Genomic DNA, 17,367 nt, shown 5'->3' with positions numbered 1-17,367 from the left:
AAACACCATCTACAGACTTCCACAGAGAAAATGTTTAACACTAGCCTGAACCACTTCTACCTGGTGTGTGTGTGTGTGCATATGAGTACTGAGGGGTGTGGGTGGGTGTGTGTGTGTGTGTGTGTATGTGTGTGTCCACGAACCAACTATCTGCTTACGGAACTTTCCTAGGTAGGTGTCTGATATCTAGAAAATTTATTCAAAATTCAGCTTTGATTTCTCTATATACCCAAATCCAAATTTGTTCTTCTTCATGTCTTCTCCCATCCCAGAAAATGGAAAGTCTATTCCTGACCTTCTGTCGTCTGAGACTCCATATGTTAGCAAATCCTATTAACTCTATTTCCAGAAGATGCCAATTTCTCACCACCTCCATGGTAAACACTCCGGTGCGATCCACCATCGTCTTTTGTCTGGATTATTTCGACTGTCTCCTACCCGTACTTCCTGCTTCCACCTCCGCGCTCCTACGATTCATTCTCCAACAGGACGCAGCGCATCCTTTTTTAATGTATGTCAGTCAGATGATGGTACTCCTCCCTTCGGTACTTTCCCATCTCAACCAAAATACAAGCCAATGGCCTGTGGGGCTCTCCACCGCCGTGACCTCCCTGACTTCATCTCTTCTCCCCAGCTCACTCACTCCAGCTTCCTTGCCATTCCTCAAATACTCAGCACGATCCTATCTCAGGCCTTTGTATTTGCTGCTGCCTTTGCCTAGAATACTTTTCCCTAGATATACGCAGCTTTCTCCCTCACCTCCTTCAAGGCTTCTCCAGAATGTTACATTATCAGGCGGACTTTCCTGACTACCTGACATAAAACCGCAACAGCTCCACACATTACCTATCCGCCCCCATATCCTGCTTTACATTTCCTATTTATTATAAAAACACAATGTATTTTGTGTTTGATTTTTGCCATCAGAACACAAACTCCACGAGGGCAGGAATGCGTCTGGTCATTACTATACACCCTACATATGTCTCATAGTAAGTGCTCAGGAAATGAAAACTGAATCAATGAATAAACCTCACCAACAAAAACTAAATAACAAATGATATTCATTTATGGGGTAACTGTTAGTAGCGTTAAAAACAAAGAACACTCCTATGAAAACTTTAGCCTCAAAATTTATATGTTATAGGCTATATTTGACAGAGATAAATGTTTTGCCATTAAAGTTTCAGATTAAGGGAAAGCACAGTTGTTAGGAAACTCTGCGATCGTTACAAAACATATTTTTCCCCAAATCAATAAAACATTACCCAAAAATGGCCAATGATTTAAAAAACCAAAAATGTTCAATTAAATATGCCAATTTGAGAATAACTAAATAAAAAACAGGAAATTGAAATTTCTCAAATCCTTTTTCAATAGCAAAACAATTATTCGCTCTCTAAATTTCACAATGTATTATGCAAAAAAAAAATATTGACACATGGTGGAAACGTCTTCTAATTTTATAAATAAAATTTATAATGTGTAAGAAGTTGAGATTTTAAACATATTTGTGATTTACTAAGTATCCATTCCCTTTGTTAGGCAAAGGACAGCTAGGAAATTAAACACACTACCAGCCAGACTCCGTGATCGTACATGAATTGTTACTAGGCCATAAAATTCAACAAAGAAGAGAAATACTTTTTGGTTCCAATCTAGGAGAGACTGGCCAAAGGACTAAACAGAGATCCAGCAATAAAGATAGTAGATTTCAACCCAAATTTCCACTTGCTTCAGGAGTCACGTCAAATTTCCTGTTTCACTCATTTCATCTTTGTTTTGCCTTGACTCAAGATTTAAGGAGTAAGATATTCATCTAGAATCACATTTTCTCACCCTCAATCTTGCCCTGCTGCCAGACACCAATGCCCCGCCCCCCCCCAAGACTTTTAGAAGCATACCTTGAGACGATGTAATTATTTTTATCTTTCCGTTTTTCCTTGGAGTTTTCCCTCCTTAAATACCAGTCCATCATAAGTTCTCGTCTCTAAAAATATTTTTTAAAGGTCCTATTTTTATCCCTGGAGCAAAATCAAATATGTTTGAAGGTATGATATATTTTACAGTCAAAAGACTAACTTTTACCCAAGAAGTAGTTTACTTACCCAGCAGGATCTGACCCAGTGTTTGGGGAAAGAAAATATAGTTGGTAATAAAAGTGGAGAACTAGCAAAACAAACCAACGGCTTTTTGACATTCTCGTTTTCTGACCTTTTTTTGGTAAAATATATTTTTTTAACATCTTAGTCCCTGAAGGGATTCGACCGTCCAGACATACTTCAGTTTGTGGATGAGGAATGCCCAGGAATGTTCAAGACAGTCTTGGGACTACAGTCCAAAGAAAAAGGTGACAGCATTTGCTGAAGGCACCACAACTGATGAGAGGCAGCAACGGGGCACTGTCGGGGTGGCCTGCAACTGCGCCAGGTTGTCCCGCAGCGTTTCCTTCAGCACGTCTCTACAAACTCACCCGTCTAGGATACACCTGGAAACCTGTCCTCTACTCCCAACCCTGACTACCAGACAACGGTATTTGAAATGCCGTGATAACGAGTTAAAAGAATACATCCCCGAGATGACAGGACTTAAATCCGTTCCAAACTTAAGAAGAAGCAGAGAAGGAAGTCAAGGAGGGAGAGGGAGCCCACTGCGCCCATTTTCTCCATCACGACTTGACAATGCAATCAATCCTCAGCCCAGATCTAGAACCCTGACAATCATGAGAACCATACTAGGGGAAGGGTAAATGAGTTTTGCCCAGAGTTTTGTTGTTTTTTTGTTTTTGTTTTTGTTTTAACCATCAATGTTCATGATGTTACTCTAAGAGTTTGTCTCCGAGGGGAGAAATCTCATTTAGAAGAAGCATTTTTTTTTTTCATGTGAAAAACTTCTACCTCCATTAAAAACCTATGCCGGTCTCAGCAGCGGCACTGGTTTAGGTCCCACGCCACTGCCATGGGACAAGAGGCTTAAGGACAACCGACAAGAGGAGGATGTCACTGCTGTCCCTGAGTGGACGGAACAAGGTGCAGAGCGGTAAACACGTATCTGTCTTCCGTCTCTCATACTCATTCAGTCTGGCTGGTTTGCATGGGCTCCTTACAGGAAAAAAAAAAAATAACTGCGTTAGATATGCTTCACATGACTCGAATTTTCTGTCCCTTAATTTTGGAACTGAATTGGGTTTTATTTAACCCCACATTTGTTGTTTTTCCAAAGAGAAGTAAATGGAGGCATTTGTTATTGGTCTATCACTCACTATTTCCATAAATAACGTCTGTTTATTTGCATGTGAAGAAGCAAGTCTGACTAAAAGGATCTACTGGGCTATGTGTCTGCCAAGGACCAAATTTCACGACATATTCACCAGCTTGATTAAGTGTGGGCCATTTCAGATGAGGGCCTCAGATTATCTCCACCACATATTTGAGAATTAGGATTTCTTATAAGTTTATATAATTGCTATGACAACTATTCCTGACAAAATCAAACTCATTCAACAGGAATTAGGACCCTTTTCCATCTAGACCCAACTGAGCCTTGCCTTACCTCCTGCTGCAGCCCATACAAAGCCAGGGCATTGGCCAGGCAGAACTGTCCAACGGTCCTCTCTACCACGCCTGCTTCCTTCACATGCCACTCCCTCTCCCTAGAATACCTTTCATCCTTTTTTCTCCACCTTTCATCCTTTTGACCCAACTCGGCTACCTCTCCCTTCCATGATTTTCAGCAACCTGGGCATGACCAAACATCACAACCCTCCATTTTCACTTGGCTCTTTGCGCATATTTCTCTTTATGTGCATTTCTCTACATCTCCAATCTTCCCTCGGCCTCGATCAAACCAAAAACAAACAAACAAAAAAAAAACAAAACAAAACAAACAAAAAAACAGTTTATAATCTTATGCTCCTTTTCTATTCATAACGAATGTCCCACCTGGTGATTATTCCTCTTTGGAAATGGGAGAGAATATGTGGTAAGTGGGGAATGGCAGAGGAGAGAAGGCAGGGGGAGGAAATGAAGACAAAGTGACCAGAGGTCGCATGAGCTCAGGCTGAGACTACATGGGAATCCCACTGTCTAAGAACTACTGTGTGGAAAACACAAAACTTTAACGGAGGAACACCATCAGGGTTCCATTACCCTCATGAGGGGTCTTGGAAATTTCTTTCTTACACTAAAGGCAGACACGGGAAGAAAATGACCTATTATACTTGATAAAATTTAAAATCTGCTTGGGGAAAAAAAAAAAAACAGTCAAAAGACAGAGCAGAGAAACAAAGCAAAACCTGTACCCTGTACAAGCATTCTGAGTCACTGGAGCTGACAGGCCAGAAGTCAACACCTTGATGTGTCTCTGAGAGATTCCAATTCTTTCAAATAGGCGATAAAAAATGTAGAGCAAACAAGATCATGTGAATGCATTTTATTTTAAGAAGCATTAAGGAAGCTGAAGATACCAACATTTTGCAACTGTCAAAACAACGCTCAAGTTTGATGCAATTGGTTATACAGAAGAAAACTGAAATTTTTAAATCTCTGAAGTAATTTAGAATCACAGAATCAGGGATATCCTAGCTTGCAGAATATAGATTCTGTCATTTTTTTCTCCCAGCACAAATTTCTCACTGGCTCAGTTTTTAAATGCCACCATCAAATGTCACCAAGTTCCCCCTACCCCAGGAGATGACTGCCAAATTCAGTAGATCTCATCATTAGAAAAACTTTTATCCTAAAAGTCCTTTTCTTCAAAGTCATCATTTATATCTAGCTATGCTTCAGTATCATGTGACAAATAAAATTGAAAAATGATTAGTTGGCCAATACGAAATGAATTATTGATGTGCAATTATACACTGTAAGTTTTCCAGCTGTCGATTCATTCTTTTCAGGTTACTCACTGTCAGCTTCTTCTTTTGACTCTCACCGAGACAGTGCCTCTCCTGTTGAACACTATGATGGTTTTAAAACTTATCCACAAATTATCTGATACTTTCTTTAAAGAGTGAAGTATAATTTCCACCTTTGAGCGTGAGCTGGTTTTAGTAACTCATGTCTAAAAAAAGGATTAAAGCAGAAGTCATGGTTTGTGACTTTAGCGAGCAGATCAGGAAAGGCACCGTGGCTTCTGACTTGGTGTCTCTCTCTTGAATCACTCACTCTGTGGGATAGCAGCTCACATGCTGTGAGAATTCCAGGAGCCTATGGAGAGGCCTACATGGCAAGAAACTTGAAGTCTCCTGCCAACAGTCATGTGAGTGAGCCATCTTGAAAGCAGATCTTCCAGCCCCAGTCAAACCGTCAGATGACAGTGGCCCCTGCTTCAACCCTAATGGCAACTTCATAAAAGAACCTGAGCCAGAATCAATCAGCCAAGGTACTTCTGACTTCCCGAACCACAGAAACTGTAAGATGTTTGTCGCTCTAAGCCACTAAGCTTTGGAGTAATTTTTTACACAGCAGCAAATAACAAAAAGAAACATATACACACTCCTCTTCCTTTGATTTTCCTTTTCACCTAGATTCTGAGGACAGAGAGGCAGGATTTATGGGCCCTTCTAAATGTCCACAGCACTGTCTGCATGACTGATAGACTTCTAAAACATGCACTGGGTGTCTACTAAGCCACAGAGCTCAAAATACACACCATGACCCTGTTTAAGTTATGGTCATACCCATTTCACAGATGAGGAAACTATAGAGACCATAGAGACATTCACTCTAGAGAAACAACCAAGGTCAGTTCACTAGGAAATGGCAGAACTGGGAGTTTAATGCAAGCCCCTGCTCTTTCCTCGCTACCCCAGCACCTCTCCTACACTTTTAATGAGCATTACTAGGAAAGCTCTGCAGCACTAAGCACTTGGGAAGGTTGGGATGAGAGAGAAAAACACAGATTGAGCACATACTATGTGTCTGGCTACGTTAGGCGCCACATCCTTCATCTCACTTCATTTTTACAACAGCCCAGTGGGACTGTTATATGACAGAGACACTAACATTCAGAGGTTTAATAGGACAGGATCCAGTAAAAGCACTCACCGGCTCCACCCTCTACGATCTTGCAATCTGGAGTGGAAGAAGAGACACACACGGAATGGTGCCCACCCAACCTATCTAACTCACAAGGCCGTGGCAGGAACCATGTGAAATAATTTGTAGGGATATAATTCATAAGCTGTTAAATACTATGCAAATGCAAGAGGGTATCATCACATGTGGTGAGCTCTCAGCGGGGCGACAGTGAGAAAACCCCAAACTGGCAGTGACAGTCGCCTCGTGATATACAGCAAAACCCACAAGAAAATGTCACCTCAAGATGTTTGCTTTCGTGATCGTAATTACTATTCGAGACTCTAGAATAAAGTAAACATCTAGTGCGTGGACTTCGGTTTCTACATAATTTCCAGATAAGACCTGATTGCTTGACTTTTTTTGAGAGGTATCAAAACTTCAACCAGCAGCAGAAACCCACTCAGTAGAAAGGCTAATTTTGCATTTGAATAATTTTTGTTAAACAATTCTTTCCGGAAACTCTATATTTAGATAATTTAAAAACCACGTTATTGTCACAAAAGTCCTACATATAAAGTTGACAAATTTTTAAAATATAGTCAAATTTTGACTTTCTACTCACCTACAAGTAACTTACACAGAGAGCAAACGTAGCGCTCTTTTCAATAAATGACATTTTGACAAATTTTAACTCATTATATTTTTGTTTCCTGACAAACTTATATGAATAGCAGGCCGGGCATATTTTAAATTGTCAAATTAAGTACTAATATTATAACATAGCATTAAATTACTGAACATCAAGCACTTAGTACAGCGGTTGGCACACAGTAAAATGCTAAACAGATGAAGACGAGGATGGAATCTACACAGCGTCTTTGATGGGGACAAATGGACCCATGTCCAGGTTTCCTAATCACCTGGTCTTCAGAGACAAGAATTTATAATACCCTTAGCAGGTTGTTAAAAATACATAGTATATGTTCTCGAGGTATACTGAGGTGTGGTTAGGAAACTGGGATCTCTGACAAGAGGCATTATGAATCATTTTCTCCACTAAGTCTTTAAAAAAACTCCTTTAAAAAGAGGCATCTAATTTTGCTCTCCTTCCATGTTCAAGACATGGCAGAGCATGCCTGATATATACTTACTCGCACACCCGCATTGTGGTTGCCTGAAAATCCGTACTGAAAAAGATGAATGAATAGGAAGCATGATAGGATATCAGGAGTCTTACTGAAAAGATTCCTGTCCACGCCAATGAACTGACACTGGACGTTCTCCATTCCATGTGAGCAAGACTCCCCGAGACCTGAGAATGCTGTTAAAAATCCAAACGGGTACTCAGACACACATAAATAGGAAGACCTCAAGCCCTAGCGAACTCCAGGTCAGGCAGAACAATTCTCTAAGTATTTCAGTGGTCTTGGTAACTGATGCAACTGACCCATCCTCTCCTCTGTCCATCTGCCAACCCACTCCAAGCTTTCTTAGAAGCGACTGGGTGTGGACAGGAGTAAGAGCTAAAAAAAAAAAAAAAAAAAAAAGGGAATGAAGAAAAGAAGAGCAGCAGCTGTGTTTTCTGTCTGTAAAAGGCAATCTTTGGTGTTTTTGAGATATCAAGACGTGCAGCTGTTAGAGGGAAGGGCACAAACAGACCATGTGTAAACCGGGGTCTTTGTCTAGAACACAATGTGAGGAGCGCACACTATCTCAAGTGACGGGATGGTATAGTAAAGCTGTGTGCAGCAGCAAGGGGGATAACAGTCTCAAGAAAACCCAGGAACAGCCAGCTGTATTAGCCAGACCACAAGAAGCCTAGCGCCTATTTCAGAAACCGGGAAGGCACTAAGAATGCACAGCACTTTTAGCAGCCCATTATTCGTAGCCCTAGAGCCGGCCCTTTTCAGAAAATGCCGTCCAACTTCATTCTTCTACCCAGCATTAACATGATACAAAGTGTCTCTCTGGATGTTTCTGCTTCTACTTTGTATTTCCCTTCTGTTCCAGTTGCTTAGTGTTCAACTCTAACTTACATATTCTTTGAGAGATTCTGATTAATCTAATTTCACCGATATCATGGCTGGTGGGGACTGCTCTTCTGCCAGGCCACCTTGGAGGCAGCTGGCTAGCTCGGACAGGTTTTTCCTAGGTCAAGTGCTACCCATTTTCTAGTCCACTGTGGCGAGAAGGGGAGGTCACCCAGAACAGCATTTTTCCCTGTGTCATTAAACCAGCATCAACTGCTCTACTAACACTTATCACTGACTGTCCATATTGCTTTAAAAAGTAAATATTTTGCTCCGTGGATAAGGTAATCTAAGAAAAGCAGTCAATGTCAAAGGAGTTGGCATGGCGGCAGACCAGAACCATGCCTTTTTCACGGTACAAAGAAGAATGAAACCATACGATGCCTCTTAAAGCTCAGAATTGACACAGTGTCCTACCACCCACGCTCTATTAGTCAGAGCAAGTCACATGGCTAAGGTCAAAGTCAGTAGGGTGAAAAAGTCCACTACACCCAAAGGGAAGCCACGGCAAGAGGGAGGAGGGAGAACGTTATGCATGAATAAGATCTGGACGTGTAGGAGGAAGAGTTCTGGTTTCTGCTGGATCTGAGGCAGGCGGCACAATCAGGAGATGCACCTGCAGCCATGACGGGCGTTCATTAAGATGAGGAGCACAGCTGCCCGGGGTGTGTGGTTCCAGACTTCGATCCCACACAAGAAGCCTAGGGGCCACTGGCCAAGGGAGCGGTGACCACTGCCCTCTCACCTGCTCTGTGGGCGCTTTTCTTCCTTTCGCCACAGATTTTTAAATCTGTTTCTAGGACACAGGGATTTTTAAATAGCTAAGATGGTCTTTACGAAAGCAACTACTGCTATTAAAATGTTTTCATTCAGTTAAAAAAAAAAAAAAAAGAAACCTGGCACCTTGAGAGAACAAACTTGTGAAGTGCAGTTAGGGCTACAAGTAGTTTTTCAAGGGTTACTGGATATGTGGATAATGTAAGAGGATCCACATATCGAGTTGTTTAAATAATACACACATTTACATATGAATGTATGTATGTATATCATACATATAAATATGTATATTCTATGGTTTCATGTTTGCCTGTCAGAGAATTACTCAGATAAAACCACACTGCAATTACCTCTTAGGGAAGAAAGGTCTTCCTATTACTCCAGCCATCTATGACCCTCCACTCCCTTTCCATGGGAACAAAGAACAAGGGCATCTGGGTTTCAGTTTACTTATATTTCAATTTCACAAAGGGGTAATACTAAAAAAAAATACTGAAAGATAATGCAGAATGTAATGGTAGACCGCTACAAGACAAAGTCTTTTTAAAGAAATATCATGTAAAAATATAAGAAAGGGACTGAGGTCTTTACCTTCAAGGATGGGGACGAACTCACCACAAGGTGGTCATTGTAGATGATAAGAGGACTATCCTGTAAGGAGACTGGCCCAGGAGAAAACAGCACATTCTACTTTAATTCCCTTCAGGACATCTCATCTGCACTATTTTGCACAATCTTGTTTATTTTTAATCAAAACTATCATTTCGACTCCAATAGGAATTAATTCCCTAGAAACTATTTTCCCACGCAGAAGTAAATCCCTCATTTTTCTGCCCCACCCCAGAAAAAAATCATAAGGCTGAGTAAGCACTGTTTCTTTACTTTTTTTGAATGCAAGTTTTCTCCAAAATGTTGCTTTGTAGTATATCCCCCAGACAACCTATAAATTCATTCCTGTCATTTTCCTCTAGAAATAGCATGCTCTGATTATAGAATATTCTGGAGCCCTACGGTGCTTATTTCTCAATATCTTCAACTCGGTCTCAATACTCAGAAATATCCTTGGATTGGTTTGTTTATTTATTAGGAAATCGTGGGCCTTTGGGATTAAAGCCTCTTTTCTCTGGCACGAAAGGCTGCCCTTTGGGGAATTTAGATTACATAATCCCCCACTCTAGGTTTCCCTCCACGGCTGTTTTCACATTGCTGGACAAGCTTCTTGGAAGTGTTTTTAATCGATCCATGTCCACCATTTCCTAGCTATCTTAGCCTGTGTGCGAGCGGTCAGCAGGCAGAGAATGTTCCTGTTCACAAACCCTCCTGGACTGGGATATAAGGAAACAGCTCCTGGATAAAACATACCACCCACCTTCACCGCACACCTGAGGCACAGTAGCCCAAGGCAAGACCACACACATGGAACTCTCTCTGCAACAGGTAAGGCCATGTCCTTCAATGAATCTGGATTCCTAAAGACACCACCTCAGAAAAACCCTGGTATCAACCTTCACCAGAATACTTTCTCATTGCTAGTTTGTACACACTATGCTGTGGCTTTGCAGCCTAGGCTTGTAAGCCAACAAGGACTTCGCCAGAAATTGAAGAGTGGGTAATTTTCTTCTAGCCATCTTTCGTGCTAACATCCACACTGCCAAATGGCTGGGAAGCTGGCTCAAGGTTCCTGGTTCCCACAGAAAATGACGTGTGGGTGACCCGGCAGCTTCAGGCACTTGTTGCTTTTTGCAAAGGAAAAAGCACGGAGTTCCACCATCGTTCCTTCTTGAAAGCAGTCTGTTTTCACACCTAGTATTCCTCTTAAATGCTAAATCATGTCTTGGTTAGTTTTCATCAGCTTCTTGTAAGACCATTTCTGGCTAGTACAACTTCCCCTGCCATTTAGTACCCACTGGATTGGTGAGGGGCCAATCTCAGACACATTTGTTTGCACATGACAAGCTAAAGGGAGCCCCATGTGCAGAGGCAGCTTTCAGTGCTACGAACGAGTGTCTACGGAATTCTCTCCCTCTGAGTGCCCACTTTGGCCATCTGCAAAGCTTTGCCCTAATGGGGCTCTTGACCAATCAGGACTTACACCAGAGAGGGCATCTCAGAGAACTGGAGATGCCAGCACACTTGATTTCTCCTCCCATTCTTTTCTTTTTCACATGTTCTATCCTATCTCTCACATCCTAAACGTCAACATTCAAATAAGGTGAGGTTGTTCTCAGATTCTTCCTCATCAGATTTTCAAATAGTTTTTTTTTCTCTCTGAAGAGCTCTGTATCGCAATTCATCTTACATGTAAGAATCGGCCCTAATTGTTCTCATCTGTACATATTACAGTTACATTTGCCTTTATCCAATTTCCAGTGGCCATGCCAAGGTTTCTACCTCTTTTGCAAAGGGCCAGTAAGTGGAGAATGAATTCGGTCTTCCACCCTCTGAAGCCAACTTCTGTCCCACAGGGGCTGCTCTGAAGTGCAGCCGCACGCACCTTCCCTGCAGAGATTCTGTAACTGGCACTGGGCGCCCAGAGCGTTTAATCAATGTTCTTACCCTCCTCCTGGAAGTGGCAGGCATAAGCAGAGCTGTCCGGGCCAAATACTGCCTGCGTCTCCTACCCTTCAGACTTGTTTTGCCAAAGCAAAAACCTTGGACGTCTCCGCTAACCCTTTGCAGAACCGCTCGCTTCTCTCAGAGCAACCAGAGGGTTTCACTGAGAACCTCCCTGCTGTACCAGTCTGCAATCACAGAAAATCTTCACTCCAGACACATGAACTTGCTTTTCTCAGGGGTAGATATACTGTTTGTCATCGAACCCTGAGATGCTTTCATGTCATATGCTTCTTGATATCAGTCTGAACACGGCCTGAAGACTAATGCTCGCACCTTCGACCAGTGTCCCTCAAAGCATAATGAGGAGGTCTCACGCCCAAAGGACCCACACTCTTCACGGTATGGCCAGAACTGGGCTGCAGGTACTTGGAAAGCAAGGCTACTGCTGTGAGAACAACTGACTCTGCCTCCATCACAGACCTGAGACCCAGGGGGGCTGTTCTGTCTTCAAATGGGGAAGCTGGGCATTCCAGTCGGTCCCTTGACTGGCCACTGGGCAGAGGCTGAGCTGACTGGTCTGTTGCAAAGACTGGGAGAGGTTAGCACAGACCGCAGCATCCACAGCTAAGATGTCTCCTGTAGTCCCAGGGCAGGCAGGATGGGGTTTGGTTCTGTGGGAAGAGGCCTGATGAGGGCCGTGTGCATGCTTCCTGCACCACTGTAGCTGTGTATCTAAGTGGAAAGATGTTTAACGCTTTCAGTAAAAATAAAAACTGGGCTTGTCTTAACTTTTTTTTTTGGTCATTTAGTAGTACCATACATTTGCAATGCCAATACTCAATCTCTCTCATATCTCAGACAGAAGATACATGAGCAATTCTTTTAAGAGCCTGACTTACCTCTGTTTAAAAAAACAAACAAACGAACAAACAAAAACTAGGAAACTAGTATATAAAAGAGGACATCTGCTTTTCCTGAAATTGAAAATCCTGACTTTGTTGAATGTAAAGACCTAAAATTTTGGAAGACAATTTTAAAATATAAATAAACTATTTAAAAGCTAAGTCTGTCTCGATAGAAAAAATGACTTAAATTAGCAATGAGAAATCCCATTTAGAAGTTTAAATTTCTAAATCTTTCCAAATATTAAAGCAATATGATAGAAACAGAGACAAAGCAGGTGAATATTAAATCAGAGATTCTCCGATCTTTTAGCCCTAGGACTCCTGGCATCACCAACAAACCAGATGTCTAGGGAACCATTTTAGTTACATGGATATTTCTGCTCATCCTAAAGATTTCCTTTATAAGTAACTTTACACTCTACTTGAGTAAACTCTCCAGTACTTACAACCCTGATGATAAAAAGGTCTTTCCACCACAGTCTATAACAGAAATATTATTTTCTGGTTTTAACATTATCAAGAATCCCATGGTATTTTTACTACAATGTGGATACTTATTACCTTCAAGGTCCTTTCCTAGTGGGTTATGCCAAACTAATCTCTTTATGTGTGAGTTATTTGGGTTTGCTCCTAAGCATATGGTACTCTAATAATCTCAACTCACCATTTTTGTAAGATCACCTTTCAAATGTTATCACGTCATTTCAACCCTCCTTCTTCCTCTGTGCTATAAATACTGCTAAGCCAAGCACAATATAATTCGGTTTATGTATTCAATTCTTTCCTAAAAGTCACCAAAGAGGCTACTGGATAAAGCAGACATCTCTACCCGTCACCATCCTTAGGACTACGGAGAGAGTTGATAATCTCCGTATCTTGAAGATTTTATGACTATCTATTTGGAAAGAATTTTGCAAGCATTTTTATGTTATTTTTAACATAACATGGCTTTTAGTATATTAACAGGTTGTACAACCACGATAACTAATTCCAGAACACTCTCATCAGCCCCCCAAAATTTCCTTAACCATAAACGGTCACTTCCCATTCCTCCTCTCTCCAGCCCCTGGCAACCACTAACCTACTTTCCATCCATAGGGAAATTTCACATAATTTGACGATTCTGGACATTTCATATAAGTAGAGTAATACACGATCTGGATTCTTCTGTGCCTGGATTCTTTCAGTATGCTATGCTTTCAAAGTTCATTCACATTATGGCACGTATCAGTACTTCCCTTTATGCCTGAACAACCAATTATACAATATACCACATTTTGTTTATCCACAGTCAGTGATGGACATTTTGGTTGTTCCCATTCTTTGGCTGTTATGAATGCCGCTGCTATGAACATTTGTACACAAGGTTTCGTGCACATACATATTTGCAGTTCTATCCGGTACATACCTAGGAGCGGAACTGCTGGGTCACATAGTAACTCTGTGTGTAACTTTATGAGGCACTCAGGTGATACCTCAATGTAATTCCATCCATCTGCATGTCCATTACTGGTTCCTCTAGTGAAAATGTTACTTCCATCAATCAATATCAAAAGCCTTTCTATAAACAACCAGGAGTAACATCCATTACTTTCCCAATTGCTGTGTGGGCTGTCTTTCTCACATTAAAGGAAACTAGACTTATCTGACACCAGATCAGTCTCATCAGTGGCTTCCAGTAGTTTGAGCTTTTCTACCTGCCTTCAAACTAAGTGGAAGTATAACTGAGAATTGTCATGGTGAGGAGAGTGGGTTGCTGTGACGATGAAGGACGGCTGGTTACAGACAGGGCCTTGGTTCAACTATCATGTTCCAGGCACCAACCACGTCCAAAACCTAGGTATTTTCAGTAGATTGAGAGACCGTGAGTCTCTAGTTCAGCAGTTGGCAATTACAGCCCACGAGCCAAGTCCAGACAGCTGCCTGATTTTTTAACACCTACAAGTGAAGAATTATTTTTACCTTTTGAAAAGATTATATTTTAAATAGTTATCTAAGTACCTATATATAACATCTTCAAGTCATGTCTTGGTTCATGAAGCCTAAAATAGTTACTATGAGATCCTTTAAGAAAAAATTTGCAGACTCCTGCTCTAAATGATACTCATGCAAGTTAAGTTCCATTCAAATCAATGAATAAAGCAGAACACTGTTATTATCACTAGAGATATCTATTAACCAGAGAACACCCAACCCAGGATGTCAAGTTACCCAGAAAATGACTCAGAAAGCTAGTAAAGGCTTAGAATCAAAATAGGAAAAGCTGCAGGCACACATTGGACAGGGACGGTGAATTATGTCATCAAAATGCTGGGGCATTTCAATAACATATTCATTCCTCAAGACAGAGAAGACCTCGCTAGCAACTTTATAGTTTGTTTCTCCTTATCTACTTCGTTTTATCTAGAGAGTGCTAGACTTCACACTTGAACACAATTTACTTGACGGACCCATCCTCCCCCAACCTCATCCTTTTCCTGCTTGTTCTGACCAATTCTCTTTTCACCTACCAAGTGTCAACAACAAATCGTATTCCCTTGGGCATCAGTACTGCTGCCTCCCCCTATTATGAGCTGAATAACTTGCACAGATGCTTATAGCTCTAGGTATCCATCATTATTGCTGTATGTAAGGTAATATTAAACCTATCGACTGGTAAAAAATGACTGTAGAACACTTTTTTTTATCCTATTTAAAAGGGGAAAACAAATCTCATTCTCTGCTAACCAAAATGTTTTCTCTAGTCCCCACAGCTTCTCGAAAGTAATGGCAGTGGACTGTTATGACACACCAGTCCCTCGGTTCCATCCCACGGTAGACAATGCCCACCTGATCATCATGTTTCCTATTTTTCTAAAAAGTCAGGATTATCTACTCTTACTGTTGGACTTTGAAATCCTTCAGTAAAAGAAGTTCATCTATTTGCATCTGACCTCTTCTATAAAGATGAAAAAGACGACGAACGGTCCTGCTCTGCCACAGGCTTCCCTATGAACTGCCCTTTTTCTGTTGTTACATGTAGGTATCCTCAGAGGCTCCTTTGTGTCGAAGGCAACGTTGGATGTGGGAAGACAACACTTCTCAGTCCTTGCTCTACTCAGACCTCCTTTCTCGTTTTAATCTATTATTGTTCTTATTCAGTTTTGCTATTTTAGTATCCTAATGATCCTGCCAAACTGCCTCTCTTTAAAACTTTCCCATTAGCCCTCCAGTTCTCAGTAGAGTTCTGGTCTCAGCAAAAAATAGCCACATCTCCTTTCCTGGCCTTCCTATATGCCTGTTTCAGTTAGTTCCTGGGCCTCTTTTCTGAATCGCCGCCAATTTGGGGGGGGGGGGGTGTTTGAGCAGAGAACTCCCTCACTGTGATCCTGTGTTAGTCTAAATTACTTTACCAGCTCCCAACTGTGGAGAAACTACATTGAAATGGGATGGGGTAGAAAATTTATGGACAATTCAGATAAGAAACTTACCTATACATTCTTCTAAAATATAATTTCATCTTCCAGAAGACAGTTCATTAAAGGTTTCTCTCTCTCTCTCTCACACACACACACACACACACACGCACACTCACACACACAGTGGGGTTTTTTTAATTCCAATAACAAATCATCGGTAACAAACCAAAACCACAGTCTAGTCTCTAGTCTGAATATCAGAGATTCTCAGACCATCTTTTCCCAACACGTCCATGCAGTACAGAATTCTCTTCGTTATCAGTATGACAAGAAGCTCTCAAAAACTCTCTTCCCATCACCTTCTAATTTTAGAGAGCCTCTAAATTATATATTAAATAAAACTCCAAAGAGTAACTCTTTTTGATTTTTTAAATTAAGATTAGAAAGCTATTATACACTGTGGGATATTCAGCTGTAATGCACTTATATCAAAGGATCTTTAAAAAGAAGATGAACACATCTATTTCTATTGTTTTGCACATAACCTGGAAGTTGTTTTGGCTTGAAGGGCAAGGAGATCATCTACATGATTTCTCTACTCTTCCCTCTCTAAAATCCCCAGTTTGCTTTCTTCAACGTCTCCATAAGACTTGTCAAACTATTGCTCTGAGGGTCCCAGCCTCAGATCACTCAGAATTTCCTCATAAGATGCAAAGTGGGACGTATAAATCTGATATTAGACACTCTTCTTGTTCGGTGACCAATTCTAAAGGAGAATCCAACACACTAGAATAATGACCAGTTCTTGGAGGTGCAGGTGGGCCCGGGGAATCAAACGCACACAGATACAGACGTCTAAAATGCCAAGCAGTAGTAAAAATTCTATCTCAGCTCTTCATACAACTCGTGGTGATGAAAGACGGTTTTTTTCAAACTCACAACTGGCATTCTCTTCCATTACTTATGGAGCAGGCAATCAGTCAACGTGAGACCAGGCAGGAAGCTACTGGAATGAGCATGTGCGTCTCGCTCCCGCCTTTGAATGGTCTGCCGCCTCACTCCGGGACGTTTTCTCCAGATGCTGCCAGGAGACACTCTGTAATACCTAAACCACAAATCATCACATTCCCCACCCTTGGAGCCAGGGCTTGTCCTTGAGCTTCCCACACAGTGAGATATTAACCAAGCTGGCCACTGATACAATAGCTCTTTACAAATTCAGAGGAAAATCTGCCACGCCATCTGCTTGATATACTAAAAAGTGGACCTCATAACATAAAAAAAAAACCCACGGTAGGTGCACTCAGAGAATAACATGGGACAGTTCAGACATTTCACAAGGAATAAATCTTGGCTAACGTACTAATGTTTTATCAATGCAAACATGTCAGGCATACAACTATATCTAAAATTAGAGCAAGTGTGTCTCAGAAATGGCACCATCTTGCAGAAACAGAATTCCAGGCAGGTCACTTCAGACCCTTTTCCTACCTCCAAGAAAACTGCCTTTCCTCAGGATAAGGATGCTGTGCTGTGTCACTGTTATAGGGACCAAGGTGGTTTTTTATTTTTTTTTTTAATAATTCTTAAAATTTATCTACTGTGACATACTAACGCCATCTGAACTGTACAAGGTGTTTCCAAACTACACTACTATAACTTAGAAAAATGATCGACGGGA

At 41.3% G+C, this 17,367-nt stretch overlaps 1 protein-coding gene across 6 annotated transcripts in view; it reads right to left on the bottom strand.

Annotated features, from left to right (window-relative positions):
- LTBP1 (latent transforming growth factor beta binding protein 1) overlaps positions 1-17,367 on the bottom strand; it is a 337,195-nt gene that overhangs the window by 203,990 nt on the left and 115,838 nt on the right. The window lies entirely within an intron of this gene.

Source organism: Rousettus aegyptiacus, unplaced genomic scaffold (genome assembly GCF_014176215.1).
Source record: "Rousettus aegyptiacus isolate mRouAeg1 unplaced genomic scaffold, mRouAeg1.p scaffold_m13_p_7, whole genome shotgun sequence".
NCBI lineage: Eukaryota > Metazoa > Chordata > Mammalia > Chiroptera > Pteropodidae > Rousettus > Rousettus aegyptiacus.
Note: the sequence above shows the minus strand (reverse complement) of the source record. Positions and strands in the feature narration are given on the sequence as shown.